The 15,722-nt window shown below is 37.7% G+C and overlaps 1 protein-coding gene across 1 annotated transcript in view; it reads right to left on the bottom strand.

The window, feature by feature from the left end:
- FAF1 (Fas associated factor 1) overlaps positions 1–15,722 on the bottom strand; it is a 412,428-nt gene that overhangs the window by 44,146 nt on the left and 352,560 nt on the right. The gene's annotated exons all lie outside the window — the stretch shown is intronic.

Below are 15,722 nucleotides of genomic sequence, written 5' to 3'. Positions count from 1 at the left end.
ATTAGCAAAAAACCTTTATCAGATGTCACTGTTGGATGTTTCATAATATCAAATGGCATTTAATGTGGAAGAATAATATGAACTGAGGATGGGATGAGAAATATTTTATACAGTTGAATTAAGTTTCCATTAGCAGAATATGATTGAATTTTTCTTTTCTTTTTATTGAATTTACTGGGGTGACACTAGTTAACAAAATTATACAGGTTACAGGTGCACACTTCTACAATACATCATCTGTTCACTATATTGTTTGTTCACCAGCCCAAGTCAAGTCTCCATCCATTACCATTTACCCGCCCGACTCCCTCCATCCCTCTCTCTCCTGGGCAATCAGCACACTGTTGTCTCTGTCCATGAGTTTCCTTCTCTCTCTTTCTTTTTTTGCTCAATCCCTCCAGCAACCCCCTCATGCAGCTCCCCATCCCTGTGCCCCTTGACAGCTCTCAGCCTGCTCTCAATTATAAATAATATAATACTTGTCTTTCTCTGACTGGTTTATTTCACTTAACATGATGCTCTCCAGGCCCATCCATGCTGTTGCAAAGGATAAGAGATCCTTCCTTTTTTATGGCTGAGTAGCATTTCATCGTATAAATGTGCCATAGCCTTTTTATCTGCTCATCTCCTGGTAGACACTTAGGCTGCTTCCAAAGCCTTTTTATATTTTTGACTTCTGACTTATGTAAATTGTTATCTGTTTAAAAATGTGTTTAAAATACCAACAGAAAAAACAAAGTTTGCTAACACACTAGTATAGATAAGAAATTAATTTGTGTCATTCAGGAGAATTTTATTCTAATACTAAAGTGTATGTTCAAAAAAACCTTAAGAATTTCTGCAGTGTGTAAAGAAAGCTATATTCCTCCTGGCGTCACTGGATAATATAATATCACCTATCTTATAGGGGAAAATATGGGAATTATATATACAATATAAAGTCCCCAATGTGCTGTCTGATATACAAGAAGCTTCAGTTAATGGTTGTTTGGGATTGTGCTAGTGAAATAGTACCATACTCTCATTTTTTATGTGGGGAAGCTGATACTCAGAAATGGAGACATAAGAAATATAGTTAAAAAATTACAGGAAGTTAAACTATTTATTTTTGATTTTTTGGACAGCATGAGTAGCAGTTCATTTAATATTGGTGTCCTGGGTCAGCAATGAGTATCAGCTGGATATTTCCAAGTATTAAACCATTTCAGTAATGCTATCAGATATTAAAAAGCCAAAGAATACATGATGCTGTGTATATCATAATTAAATTCCACTGTATTATGTCTTTATAGCATGCCTTATGCTGTACCGTAGTTATTTGTTAAAGTCTGGGTTTCCCACTAGCCTGCAGGCTACATTAAGGGGTAGAAATGTGTCTTACTTCTTATTCCAAGTGCAGTGCTTGACATGAAATAGACATTTAATACATAATTGATAAGGGATAGAATAAACTAAGATGTTAACTGAAATAATGCATGTGAAAGTGCTTAGTATGGCTGTAAACACACAGAAGGTACGCAACGAAAGCTAAAATAATCTGAATCTCATGGGCTCTCCTTCTAGTAACCAAGAACTGATCATCCTGAGTTTCCTTTCTTTAAGGTTTAATTCACTCCAGCACCAATTAAGGTTTAATTAATCTGTTCAGATTAATTTTCTACATATGTGTCCCTCAGAGGCTAACTGTGAGTTGCTTGTAGGGGTTAACTACCTCTGTGGATTAGAGTTATATACATTTGCTAAACTGTTAAATGGGATCATTTGACTATTTCTAATACTGGTGGTCCTTTAAAACCATATTTTGAGATTAAAAAACATTATTACTGATTATAAAAGTGATAAAATTCATTGAAAAAGATTAAATAAGAACATTAAAATTAATTTCTAGATTCACTATTAAGAGATAGCCACTGCCATTATTTGAATGTTTATACTCATTAATTTTTTAAACCATTTTAAGTGTATAATTTAGTGGTGTTGAGTACACTCACAGTGTTGTGTTACCATCACCACTATTTCTAAACCTTTTTTATCACTCCAGATACTCTCCATTAATTTTTCATATATGTTTATATACATTTAAACTTTCTAACCAAATTTGAATCAGTAAAGCTTTATCTTTTGTTCAAAATGATATATTTTAAATGATATATTTAAATTATACATTTTGCCATTGTTTTAAAGTTTTTATTGAACTATAGTATTCATAAGAAAAAGTGTACAAATGTTAGGTGTACAACTTGACAACATTTTTTTAAGGGAACATACCTATATAACTAGCACCCTGAGCAAGCATCTCAGAAGTCCTTTTGCCCCTTCCTGAGAATTACCTTTCTCAAAGTTGAATCATACCCTGGCTGGTGAGGCTTAGTGGATTAAGCACAGGCCCGTGAGCCAAAGTATCGCCAGTTTGATTCCCAGTCAGGGCACATGCCTGGGTTGCAGGCCATATGCCCAGTATGGGGTGTGCTAGAGGCAACCATACATTGATGTTTCACTCCCTCTTTCTCTTTCCCTTCCCCATCTCCCTAAAAATAAATAAATAAAATCTTAAAAAAATTTAAATCACTACCTTGACTGTTAACACTGCAGTTTAAAAAACTTTAATCTTTAAATTATATGTAATATACGATTAGGAAATAGGCTTTGGGTATGACAGAGGTTCAAATCCTGGCCATTAGGCATATGACAGTCTTTAAGAACTTCAGTTACTTCACATAAGAAATAAGGCCAATAACATCTTTCTCATGAAGGCTCTTATATAAAAAGCAGTGATGTTTGGAAAACACTTAGCACGTACTGACACATAGTCAGCACTCAGTAAGTGCCGGCATCAAACCTCACACTGTCACATTGTGCTCAACAGACAATGGTCGTTTTGGTGTTGTCATCATTCCCTTTGCACCTACTTTAAATCAGTACTTAATGTGATATTTCCTGGTTTCTCCTCCTGTTCTCCCTTTAATCCACCTGTCTGCTTGCTTTCTGTTTTGACATTTCCCTGCACAGTATAACAACAGATGCTATATTATTGTCTGAACTCAACTAATTATCCTACAGAAGAATAAACAACAGTAGCTCATTATTCCATTCACTGTGCAGACAATGTCTACTCCTCAATGCAGCCAGTTGCCAGGGCTTTTCCCCAGGATGAAACAGACCTCAGACATCCCCCACCACTGGTTCGATGTGGGAAACAATGAAGAGGCGTTAGGTAGTAAGTCGGCAATCTTGGGATCTAAATACACAAGTTTTACTGGCAAAAAAAGAACAAAACTATATCAGTAGCTCAGTTTGAAACATACTGGCTGAAAGCAAAGGCCTCGTATAAGTAAACACTGTTGAAAAACAATGATATATGAAGGACATCTATACTGGAATAGAAGCCTTAGTAAACACCACTGTTAAACTTCAGTTTGGTTTGCTCAACAAATATAGTTTTTAATCTGCATTGCAGTTTTGCAACAAAACAAGAAAACCTGGTATAAATTGGATATATGAACTGATCTTGGAGTCTCTGTTTTACTAAAACTTGAATATTTAGAGTATTTAAATCAAAGGAATAAGAAATGGGGACTTAAAAAATTAGTGAAATACAGACACAGAAAAGACTGTTTCTACACAATTACCTTTTTTAAACAGGAAAGATACACTTACACAAATCTTTTATAATAAGAATGAAAGACCACCTTAATTTGCACACATGTGCATACATGAATACATGCACACAGGATCTTCTATGCTTCTATGAGTAACCATCAAATAGCAGTTTATAGATGGTTGAAGCAGAGTGTGAAATAGGCTAAAGCTAATATTCATTAATTCCACAAATTCTCACTGAGCTCCTCCTATGTGTGAGGCATTGTTCTAGATAATGGGAAAATAGTAGTGAACAATATAGATTTAGAAAAATTCTCTGCTTATGTGGAGGCTGTATTTTAGTAGAATGGGAGAAAGATAACAAATACATGCAGAGGAAATTATGTGCGTGTTACATGGTGATGAGAGGTGTAGAGAGAATGCAGAGTGCTGGTAGAACGGAAGGAGCGCAACTTTACTGTAAGCCTCAAGAAGCAAATATTGTAGGCCTCAATGAGCAAAGGCCTAAAGGAGAAAGGAAGTCACACGGACATTTACATCTGAGAGGTGCATTATAGGCAGAAGTCACAGAAATTGCTAAACTCTGGTGTCTGGGTTGATTGAAGAATAGCAAGGCAGCCCATGAGGCGGGAGCAGAAAAAGGGCAAGAGGAGTAAGAGCTGAAATTTGAGAGGAATCAAAGGGGATGGGCCACTGAATCATATGTGGTCTTGAGCAGCCCACTTAATAATTTTTCCCATTTTTAAATTAAGATATAATTTAAATACAGTAAAATCCATCCTTTTAAATGTATAGTTCTATAAATACTGACAAATATATGTGTTTGCATAATCATGAACAATCAAGATAAAGACCAGTTCCATCACCACCCCCCAAAATCCTCTCTCATCCGTAGCCCCAGGCAACCTGTAATCTGTTTTCTGTTCCTAGTTTTGCTTCTACCAGAATGTCAATAGATCTAATCATAAATATATAAATAGCTGCTTCATTTAGTGTAATGCATTTGAGATTCATCCATGTTGTTGAATATATCAGTTTATTCCTATTTATTGCTTAGTGGTATTCCATTGTATAGGTGTATCATTTGATTATTCCTTTTCCAGCTAAGGAACACTTGGGTTGTTTCCAATTTTTGGCAACTCAAAATACAGCTACTATAAGTATTTGTGTAAACATAAATTTTAGCCTTACTTTCATTTCACTTATATGTGAATATCTAGGAGTGTGGCCATTGGGTTATATAAGTATGTGTATATTTAACTTTATAAGAAAATGCCAAATTATTTTCCAAAGTGTGCGCACTATCATAAATGATTCTGATCATTAATATGTGAGTTCCAGTTGCTCTTCATCTTTGCCAATTCTTGGTATTATCTTTTTTCTTTTAAAAAGCCATTCTAATTGGTATGTATTTACTGTGGTTTTAATTTGCATGTCTCTAATGACAAATAATGTTGAGCATCTTTTCATGTGCTTATTTGCTCTTGTGTATATCTTTTTTGATAAAGTGTCAAATATTTTGCCCATTTTTAAACTCAGGTTGTTTTATTATTGAATTTTGAGAATTTGTTATATATTCTGAACATTAGATATGTGATTCTCTCTCAGTCTGTGGCTTATTTTTTCATTTAACAGTGCCTTTTGAATGGAAGTTGTTAATTTTGATGAAATATAATTTAGATATTTATTATTTACAGATTATACTTTTGGTGTCACACCTAAGAAATCTTTGCTTATTCTAGATCATAAAGGTTTTCTCCTATGTTTTTTTCTAGGACTTAAGGTTTTATATTTAAGTCTATAATCCATTTTGAGTTAACTTTTTACATGTGATGCAAAGTATAAACTGAAAGTTTTATCACTTTGTGTTTTTACTTTTTTTTGGTATATGATTACCAAATAATTGCAGCATAATTTTTTGAAAAGACTTTCCTTTCTCCATTGAATTGCCTCTGCACCTTTGTTGAAAATCAATTGACTATGTGCAAGTCTATTTCTGGACTATTTGTTTTGTTTCATTGATCTATGGGGGTCGTTTTGCCAATTCCCATGCTGTCTTGATTATATTAAGTCTTGAACTCAGATAGTCTAAGTGCTCCAACTTTGTTTTTCTTTTTCATAACTGTTTTGTCTATCCCAGTTTTATAATGCCTTTTTAAAAATCATCATTCAAGGATATGTTCACTGATTTGAGAGAGAAGGGGGAGAGAGAGGGAAAGAGGGAAAAGAGAGAAAGAGAGAGAGAGAGAGAAACATCAATTAGTTGTTTCCTCTACCCCTATGCACCCTGACCAGGGATCAAACTTGCAACCCAGGTATGTGCCCTGGCCAGGAATTGGACCTGTGACCTTTTGGTGTAAGAGATGACACTCCACACTCTAACCAACTGAGCCACCTGGCCAGGGCTTATTGCCTTTTTCATATAAATTTTAGAATTACTTTGTCAGGTCCCCTGCAAAAATCTGCAAAGATGTTGATTAGAATCACTGTAAAGATTTTAGCTTTTATTTTGAGATATGAAGCCATTGTTGGTTTTTGAAGTAACATGATGTACCAATTGCTTCTGAGCCCCTGTCATGTGACTGAGCCCAGTACCACTCCTAGAGGAAAACCAGACTCAGGGGCCCCAGCAGTGGCAAGGGGGCACCTGTGAATGAGTCCACAGGGAAGCACCTGCGCAAGTACATGAAGTCCAGCACCCAGGCCCGGGCACCCACCCAGGACAAGATTGTTCAGTTAGTTTCCTAACTGAGGCTCTGACACAGAGACCCTGCAGTTCTGATCTGATCATATTAGCATATCCAAGAGGGGACTAACATTCCTCCAGGCCAGCAGAGTTACTCCAGAAGTTTTATGTCTGTGCTCCAGCACATCAGTACAATGTGCAGTGGAGCTGGCTTCGAGGACTGCAGCGGGTCTAGGCTTTTGTTTTGGTGATGTTTAAGGTGCATGGCAAATGTGTGGTCTTTTTTCTATAGAGCTTTTTAATATACATGTTCTGACTAGAAACATTTTCATATAACACTCCAATAAACATTTTGCTTAAAAAAAGTAAAAATAAATAAATAAATAAAAAGAGCCCTGACCAGCATGGCTCAGGTTGCTGCTTTGATTCCTCATGACCCGGGAGCATATGAGAGGCAACCACACATTGATGTTTCTCTCCCTCTCTTTCTCCCTCCCTTACCCTCTCTCTAAAATAAATAAGTAAAATCTTTAAAAATTTTTTTAAAAATAATAAAAATATTTATTGAAAGACATAGGAAAGGCAAAAATGAAGGCGTGGAAGTCAAGTTGGGAGGCTACTAAAGTCACTCAGGTTAACAATGTTTTGTTGGATGAGGGTGGTAGTAGTGAAGTTATCAGAAGCATTTGAATTCTGCACATATTTTGAAGGTAGAATCCACAGTACATGCTCATTAAATGTGGAAATGAAAGAGAAGTCAAGAATGATTCCAAGGTTTTGGCGCAAAACAACTGGAAAGATTTTCTGCTTATTAAGATAGGGAACAGTGATGAAGGAGAAAACATGTTAAGTTTGTGATGTCTGTTAGACATCTAAGTGGAGATGATGGGCTAGCAATTCAAGTCTGGAAATCAGCAGAAGGGAAGAGCTGGAGACATAAATTTGAATTAAAATGTGTGGACAGTATTTGAGGTCCTGATACCAGGTGAGATCATCAAAGGAGGAGAATGGATCTTACACGGTAACAGTTGGTCTGACCCAACTTGGCAGCCACTCTCTGCTCCTGGCAACAAAATATCCTTCTAGAGAGTATGACTAGCTTACTAGTGTCACTGTTGGATGAAGTAAGTCAAGGCAAATGATCATATTTCTTAAACCACAATTCAGCCATATAATCTCTGGACTGCTGTTGGACATGAGAAACAGTCTGTAGGTTGTGATTTTGATATTGTGAAACTAGAATTTCTAGTCTATTTTAATGGTTTGTGAAGATAACATTAAAATACTCTAGGTTGGAACTATCTAAAAAATTGTGGATATATGGTCTCTATAATCATAATGAGTATATTTATGTATTGGCAGCTACTAAATTAAGTTGTTGCAGAGATTCAATAAGATAAGGTCTACTAAGTGCTCAGCACAGAGCTTAGCGCCTAAAACTGCACAAGAGACAGTGATAATGACGGCGGCAGGGGGGATTATCCCATGGCCCAGTGTAATGGTGTTATTTTTACGTGCCAAGAAGCACATGTAAAATAAAGACGTAAATTATTAAGAGCCATTTTACTTTAATAATCTATTCAAAGTAATTCTTGGGGTAATAAGTAGAAAGAATACCAGATAAGAACTCTGGTTCTGCTTTTACCAGGCTAAGGATAGGTAAGAATTTTAAAATAGGCTTTTAAATCCTGCTATGATCTTACTTTTTTCATCTGTACAATGGGAATGATACTCTCCTCCTTATCCATTTAGTAGAATGGGTTGTGAAGATCAAATCAGAAGATGGACGGGAAGTACTAGGCTCTGAATTCTGTCCTCTTCTCTTCTCATTTAACGGTCTTTAATAATATCTAACATTTTCTAATTGAGGAGGCACCAAAGTGTAAAAGGAAACAACTCTGGGTAGAGAGGCAAAAATGCAACTTTGTTCATTTCTGTTTGTGGGCACTAGCAGCAAAAGAGCAACAGCTTTGTGCCCACTCTCTCTCACCCACGACTCTCCCAAACTTGGCCCTGTTAGCCTGAGCTCTAATTATTAGACTGTGTTGTAAATTTGTCTATGATACTGTTCCCTGGGGAAGCCCTGTGGCTTGCTCCCTTTGTTCATTATTACCCAGCCCATGCCCTACCCTTCCCCATCCATCTATTCATCAGTCCATCTACACTATTCTTCTACTTCCATATTTAACCATCAAAGTTTTCTAATCCTCCAAAGCCTCCTCCTTTGTGAAGCCTTTCTTGTTGCCTGCCTAGGCACAGATAATCTTCAGTATTCTATGCTATTTGAATAGTTTTTATAATGTATCTTTTCCTGTGGCTATTTTGTATTCCTCTACCCTCTGTATTAGATAGTGAGCTCCTTAATGGCAGGGCCTGTATCTCACACTTGCTATGTAGCTTCCATAGCACTTGATTTAGTATTTTGCACACAGAAGATGAACAATTATTTGCTGAATAAGGACATTAAAAGACCTGCGAGCCAAAAAGCTTAGCTGAAACCTTCTCTACTTACCAAAAACCCAGTAGCAAAATGTAATACTCAGAAAAGAATTCTTAAATTCTTTCATAGTTCATACATTTCTCTAGTTACTATGAAATCCATCTTTTAAACTGGACCATCAGAAAACTGTATTATTTGGGCCTTTGCAGAGATGCTTTTACTAAATTGTGCTTTGGCCTTATGAGCTCGAATCTCATAAAGTTATAAGAAGCTTTTATAACATGACTTGCTATTGCTATTATGGGTATTGGATATAGTTGGGGGTAGTATTCACCATACTGCACAGCTTCTTCTTCAAGTGAACCACAGGAAACACTGCTTAAGGTCTTACTTGAATAATCTGGGTACCTCCTGGGGAACTGGCCTTTACTTCATGTTATAGACAGAACGAAACATGTAAACAATCATATTTCCTTTGTTTTAGCCCAAAAGAAGAATAGAACAAATTTTGTGGCTCGTCTTGAACAAATGTACAGAACTCTAGCACATGCATTTGGTGCCTGTGCTGGATTATCTGTTTGTCAACATGTTAATCTTACCATCAATTTTATCTTCCTTTATTTTCTCTGATACTATATCTTTTCTTTCTTTTTTAATTCATTTGAATTGCAAATATTTATGTAAGTTACTTGAAACACACTTTAGAAAGAATACGTATATAGATTAGTAAAATAGGGGAGACTTTTTGTCATTTCTTTGTATTTTCCTTCAGAAGAGTCGTAAAGCCTTTCTCAGTGTCATGGCCAAGGACCAGATCACAATGCCTTCCTAGAGTTTACTGATTTCATTCTAACAGTTACCACACAGCAAAATGAGGCCAAATGCTAAGGAATTTCCCTGTAACCAAGGTGATTTCACTATTCAATACTTCGTTTCTCTACAGGATTTTGAAATACTAGAGATAATCATAAAAATAAAACCATTCTAGTTCCTAATGCAATTACATGGGTTAGAATTTCTGGTCAGAAGGGGAGGCATTGTTACTGTGAAAAGTCAGGTGACCAGCCTTCTAGTGTAGATGTGTCCAGCCAGTCTGGCAACCATAGGCATACCGCATAATCTCTTAGGGTCTCAGTTTTTTCAGAGGCTGCACAATATCAGCTCTTCCCAAGGAGTCATTTGTTGTACACTACTATGTTAAAACATGCTAATTGGTGCCCCATGAAAAACAGGGTCTAGAAAATTTGGGTAAGACTGAATTAAATTAAGATAAATATAAGATAAATATTTTCCTAATGGTGGCATTTATTAAGAGCCTTTAATTGTAACTGTGGGGGAGAGGAGTAAAATAAGTAATGTTACAGGGTGCAGCCAAGAGGGGGGACCCCAAATGGGCATTTGAAATGGGGTCCAGAACTTAAGGTGTCCAGGAGATTTTAAGATGTCTTCACCCCCACCCCCCAGGTGTGGGTTGGGGGAAGGGACACATGGAGCAGAGCCTTTGAGAGCTGTTTCGCACAGCAACAGCTTTGTAGCTAACCTCTGGCAGTGGTCAATTAACATATCTATAGCCTTTGGCCGGTTGCTTAGATATGTTAAATAGCCGTGGCCATGCTCTGAGCTAGGGGAATGGAAGTAACTACCCCACCAAGGTGTAACTGGGGGGCAGGTTCTCTGAGTTACAGCTCCTGCGTGGAAGCTTGGAGATGATTGGCTCCATGACATGGGGCCACACCTGCCCAGACTCATGATGGCAGCCCAGTAAAGCTGGAAGGATATGAGTTCTGGCATGTGAGGCTGAGTGTGGGAGGAGTCGGAAATGGGGCTGCAGAGGAAGATTGGCATGGGGATTTAAACCCAGACACAGCAGCCCTGAGAGGGAGAACCACGCGGCCTTGACAGAGTGGAGACTCCCGCAGCCCTGAGGGAGAGAACTATGCGGCTTTGGCAGAGTGGGGATTCCCCCTTCTCACAGCTTTGTAGGGAGAAGCACATGGTTTTGGCTGAGTGGGGACTCCCGTGGCCCTGGGAGAGAGGACCACGTGCCTTTGCCAGAGTGGGGACCCCCACAGCTTTAGAAGGGGGAACCACCGCCTGGTTTTAGTAGAGATCCTTGCAACTCAGCTGAGGGTGCCGGGAACCCAGGGAGGTCTCCCAGTCGAGATGGAGGACTAACTGGGAAGAACCAGAGGACTACCTGAGCCATGGACTTCTATTTCCTTTCCTGAGATACGGTACTCTGGACTGGGCAAAGGGGGAAGAAAGGAAGGACTGTGTCTATTTGTGGGTGTTTTAAGGTACTTTGGGATTTTGGTGAAGACATTAGGTCACTACTTTAAGTCTATATAGCATTAAATAAACATTTCCTTTCCTTTTCACGAATCTCTGGCATTGAGAGATGTCTTTCCTCTGGTGGCAGACATGACGGACCTGGGGGCTTTTTTTTAATAATAGTATATCGTCACAGGCCCCCCCTTGTTTGTTCTGTAACAGTAACACTACCTAAACTTGTTTTTTGGGGGGAGCACCTCAATAGGCAAGTGCGAGTAATGACTAGTTGCAAAATATGACTGGTCCTGAGAGACCCAAGATGGCAGAGGAGTAAGTGGAAGCTACACTAATTTCCCAGGACTAATCTGGAATTACAACTAAATTATAGAGAATCATAGCAAGTAACAACCTGAACGCTATTTGGAGAGAAGCCTATAACCAAGGACAGATGAAAGAAAACACTTCACCACAATGAGGCTGGTAGGGAGAACAGAGGAGGTGCAAGAGGGTTGGCTGGGCTCCCATGGGCAGCAGCTGAGGTGTCACAGGGATATTTCAGTAGCCGGGAGGTTCCCTCTGAGAAGTGTAGGGTCTAAACCCCAAGCTGGTCTCCCAGCCTATAGTGCCAGAGTCAGGAAAGGAACCCAGATAATATCCAACTGTGAAAAGCAATGTGGTTTCTGTCCACTAGGGAGAGATGGCTGCAGACACAGAGAGCCTCTTAAAGGGCCAACACACAAAATTTCATTTGCAACCACTTACTCTGGGCTCTAGCAATGGGGGTGCAAAATGGACTAGAGATGTGGGAGGAGAGTCTATGGCTGGTGGCTCTGGGGAGAGAACTGAAGGGATAGCCACCAGGATTCCTGTGCTAGGTCATTCCCCATAGTGTAGAGGCTGTCTTTCTCAGGCAGTCCACTCCCTCCCAAGTGGCATCAGCCTGAGGGGAAGCAGTAGTCCCACTGGCAGGAATTACTTAAGCTCCACAGGGTGCTGAGTACAGTTTGAGGCTATATAGTGATTAGTTTAAAAACTAAGGCAGATCTCTGGGAGCTCTGAGACTTTATCTGACCCTCCCCTGGGCTCAGTTCAGGTAAAAGTTTGCTTTGGTGCACAGCCTGGTTCTTTCTGCACACAAACGCGTCTGGCAGAGGGAGCCATACACTGTGTATCATTGACAGTCCAAATAGGTTGCCCAGGGCCAGTCACGAGCAGTGTCTGACGAAGGCCTGCAAAAGTCTTTGCAGAACTACCCAATACAAAGAAACAAATACAGAAGCAGCCAAAGTAGGGAGACAAAGAAACAGACTCCAAATGAAAGAACATGAGAATTCTCCAGAAGAACTAGATGGAATGGAGGCAAGCAAATTATCAGATAGAAAGTTTAGAGTAATGACTATTAGGATACTCAATAGCATGAAAAAGGCATAGAAACCATAAAAAAAGACCAATCAGAAATAAAGGATTAATACCTGAAATAAATACTATACTGGAAGGAATAAACAATAGATTAGATGAAGCAGAGGACTGAATCAGTGATCTGGAAGACAAGATAGAAAAAAACACCCAAGCAGAGTAGCAAAATGAAAAAAGAATTAAAAAAAATTAGGAGAGCTTAAGAGACATTTTGGATAACATGAAACATAACAACATCTACATCATGGGAATACCAGAAGGAGAAGACAGTGAACAAGGGATTGAGAACCTATTTGAACAAATAATAACCAAAAACTTCCCTAACTTGGTGAAGGAAAAAGACACAGGAAAATCAGAGGTCTTAAACAAGCTGCATTCAAAAAGGCCTATTATGGGACACATCATAATTAAAACAACAAGGCTTAAAGACAAGGAGAGAATCCTAAAAGTTGCAAGAGAAAAAGCAGGTAGTTACATATAAGGGAGCACCAATTAGACTGGCATCTGATTTTTCAACAGAAACATTTCAGGCCAGAAGTGGGTGGTGTGAAATATTCAAGCTGATGAAAAGCAGGGATCTACAACTAAGGCTAATTTACCCAGCAAGGCTATCATTTAAAATCAAAGGAGAAATAAGCACCTTTCAAGACAAGAAAAAGCTAAAGGAGTTTGTTACAACCAAACCAGTACTGCAACAAATGTTAAAGGGCTTGCTTGAAGGAGAACAAAAAGAGATGAAAAAAGAAAAACAGGAAAACAATGTAAAAATCAAATGTTACATACCTATCAATACATACATACATACCTATCAATAATCACCTTAAATGTAAATGCTTCAACCAAAAGACACAGTGTAGCTGAATGGATAAGACAAGACCCATATATATGCTGCCTCCAAGAGACCCATCTCAGATCAAAAGATACACGTGGACTAAAAGTAAAGGGATGGAAAAAGATATTTCATGCAAATGGAAAGGAAAAAAAGTTGGGATAGCAATACTTATATCAAACAAAAGAAACCCAACTTTAAAATGAAGGCTATAGTAAGAGACAAAGAAGGACACTACAGAATGATAAAGGGAACAATCCAACATGAGGATATATCTAGTAAACATTTACACAACCAGCACAGGACCGCCTAAATATGTAAAGCAAATCTTGATGGACATAAAAGGGAGAGACTGACAGAAATACAGTCATAGTTGGGATTTTAACACCCCACTGACTTCAACTGATAGATCTTCCAGACAGAAAATCAACAAGGAGACAGCCTTAAAAGGCACACTAGATCAAATAGATTTAATTGACATCTTCAGAGCATTTCATCCTAAAGCAGCAGAATACACATACTTTTCAAGTGCACATGGAATGTTTTCTAGGATAGACCACATGTTAGACACATAACAAGTCTCAATAAATTCAAGATTGAAATCATCAAGCATCTTCTGACCACAATCCTATAAGCCTAGAAATGAATCACAAGAAGAACACTGAAAAACACATAAAGACAGGGAAGCTAAATACCATGTTACTAAACAAGGAATGGGTCAACAATGAGATCAAGGAAGAAATCAAAAGACCTCAAAACAAATAAAAATGAGGCCAAAATAATCCAAAATCTGTGGCACACTGAGAAAGGAATCCTAAGACTCATAGGATTATAGGCTTACCTCAAAAAACAAGAAAAGGCTCAAATAAACACTCTAACTTTACACTTAGAGAAACTCGAAAAAGAATAACAAAGCCAAAAGTAAGTAGAAGGAAGGAAATAATAAAGATCAGAGTGGAAATATGTGAAATAGAGTCTTAAAAAAGGATACTGAAGATCAATGAATCCAAGAGCTGATTCTCTGAAAAGATAAAGATTGACAACCCTTTAACCGGACTCATCAAGAAAAAAAGAGGACCCAAATAAATAAAATCAGAAATGAAAGGGGAGAAATGGGAGAAATAAGAGTTGAAAGAAAAGAAATACAAAGGTTTGTAAGAAAATATTAAAAACAACTATATGCCAACAAACTGGACAACCTGGACAAAATGGTTCAATTCTTAGAAACATGCAATCTTCCAAAACTAAATCACAAAGAACCAGAGTATCTGAATGGACAGAGAACACCTAGTAAAATTGAAGCAGTGATCAAAAGAATCAAACAAACAAAAGTCCTGGACCAGATGGCTTCACAGGTGAATTTTATCAAACATTCCAAGAAGAACTAACATTTCTTCTGAAACTATTTCAAAAAATTCAATAGGAGGTAAGGCTCCCAATCTTATTTTTATGAGGCCAGCATAATCCTAATTCCAAAACCAGATAAAGACACTAAAGAAAGAAGATTATAGGCCAATATCACCAATGAACATAGACACTAAAAATCCTCAACGAAATATTTGCAAACAGAATACAGCAATGCATCAAAAAGATCATACATCACTATCAAGCAGGATTTATTCTGGAATGCAAGGTTGGTACAATATTTGCAAATCAATAAATATGATTCACCACAAAAACAAAATGAAGGATGAAAACCATATGACTCTATCAATAGATGCAGAAAAAACATTTGATAAAATCCAGCACACGTTTATAAAATTCTCAGCAACGTGGAATTAGAGGGAACATACCTAAACATAATAAACACCATATATGAGAAACTCACTGCCAGCATCCTACTCAGTGGGTAAAAACTATAAGCATCTTAAGGGGAATCCCCTTAAGACTGGGAACAAGAAGCGGGTGTTTACTTTTACCTCTCTTATTCAACATGGTATTAGAAGTCCTAGCTACAGCAATCAGACAAGAAGAAATAAAAGACATCCAAATTGGAAAGGAAGAAGTAAAACTGTCTTTATTTGCAGATGACATGATAGTATACACACAGAACCTCAAGAAACTACTAGAACTGATCAATGAATTCAGCAAAGTAGAATACAAAATTAATATCCAGGAATCAGTTGCATTTTTATATGCCAGTAATGAACTAATAGAAAGGGAAATTAAGAAAACAATCCCATTCACAATTGCTTCAAAACGAATAAAATACCCAGAAATAACCTAACCAAGGACATAAAAGACCTGTACTCAGAAAATTATAAGACACTGAAGAAGATACAAATAAGTAGAAGCACATACCCTGTTCATGGATAGGAAGAATTAACATCATTAAAATGTCCATACTACCCAAAGCATTCCATAAATTCAATGCAACTTCTATCAAGATGTAATGACATATTTCACAGAACTAGAACAAGTATTTCAGAAATTTATATAGAACAAAAGGTCCTGCATAGCAACAGTGAATCTGTGAAAGA

Source organism: Phyllostomus hastatus, unplaced genomic scaffold, assembly GCF_019186645.2.
Source record: "Phyllostomus hastatus isolate PE091 unplaced genomic scaffold, TTU_PhHast_1.1 phas_contig_147, whole genome shotgun sequence".
Taxonomy (NCBI): Eukaryota; Metazoa; Chordata; class Mammalia; order Chiroptera; family Phyllostomidae; genus Phyllostomus; species Phyllostomus hastatus.
The sequence above is the reverse complement of the archived record's forward strand: the minus strand, read 5'-3'. Positions and strand labels throughout refer to the sequence as shown.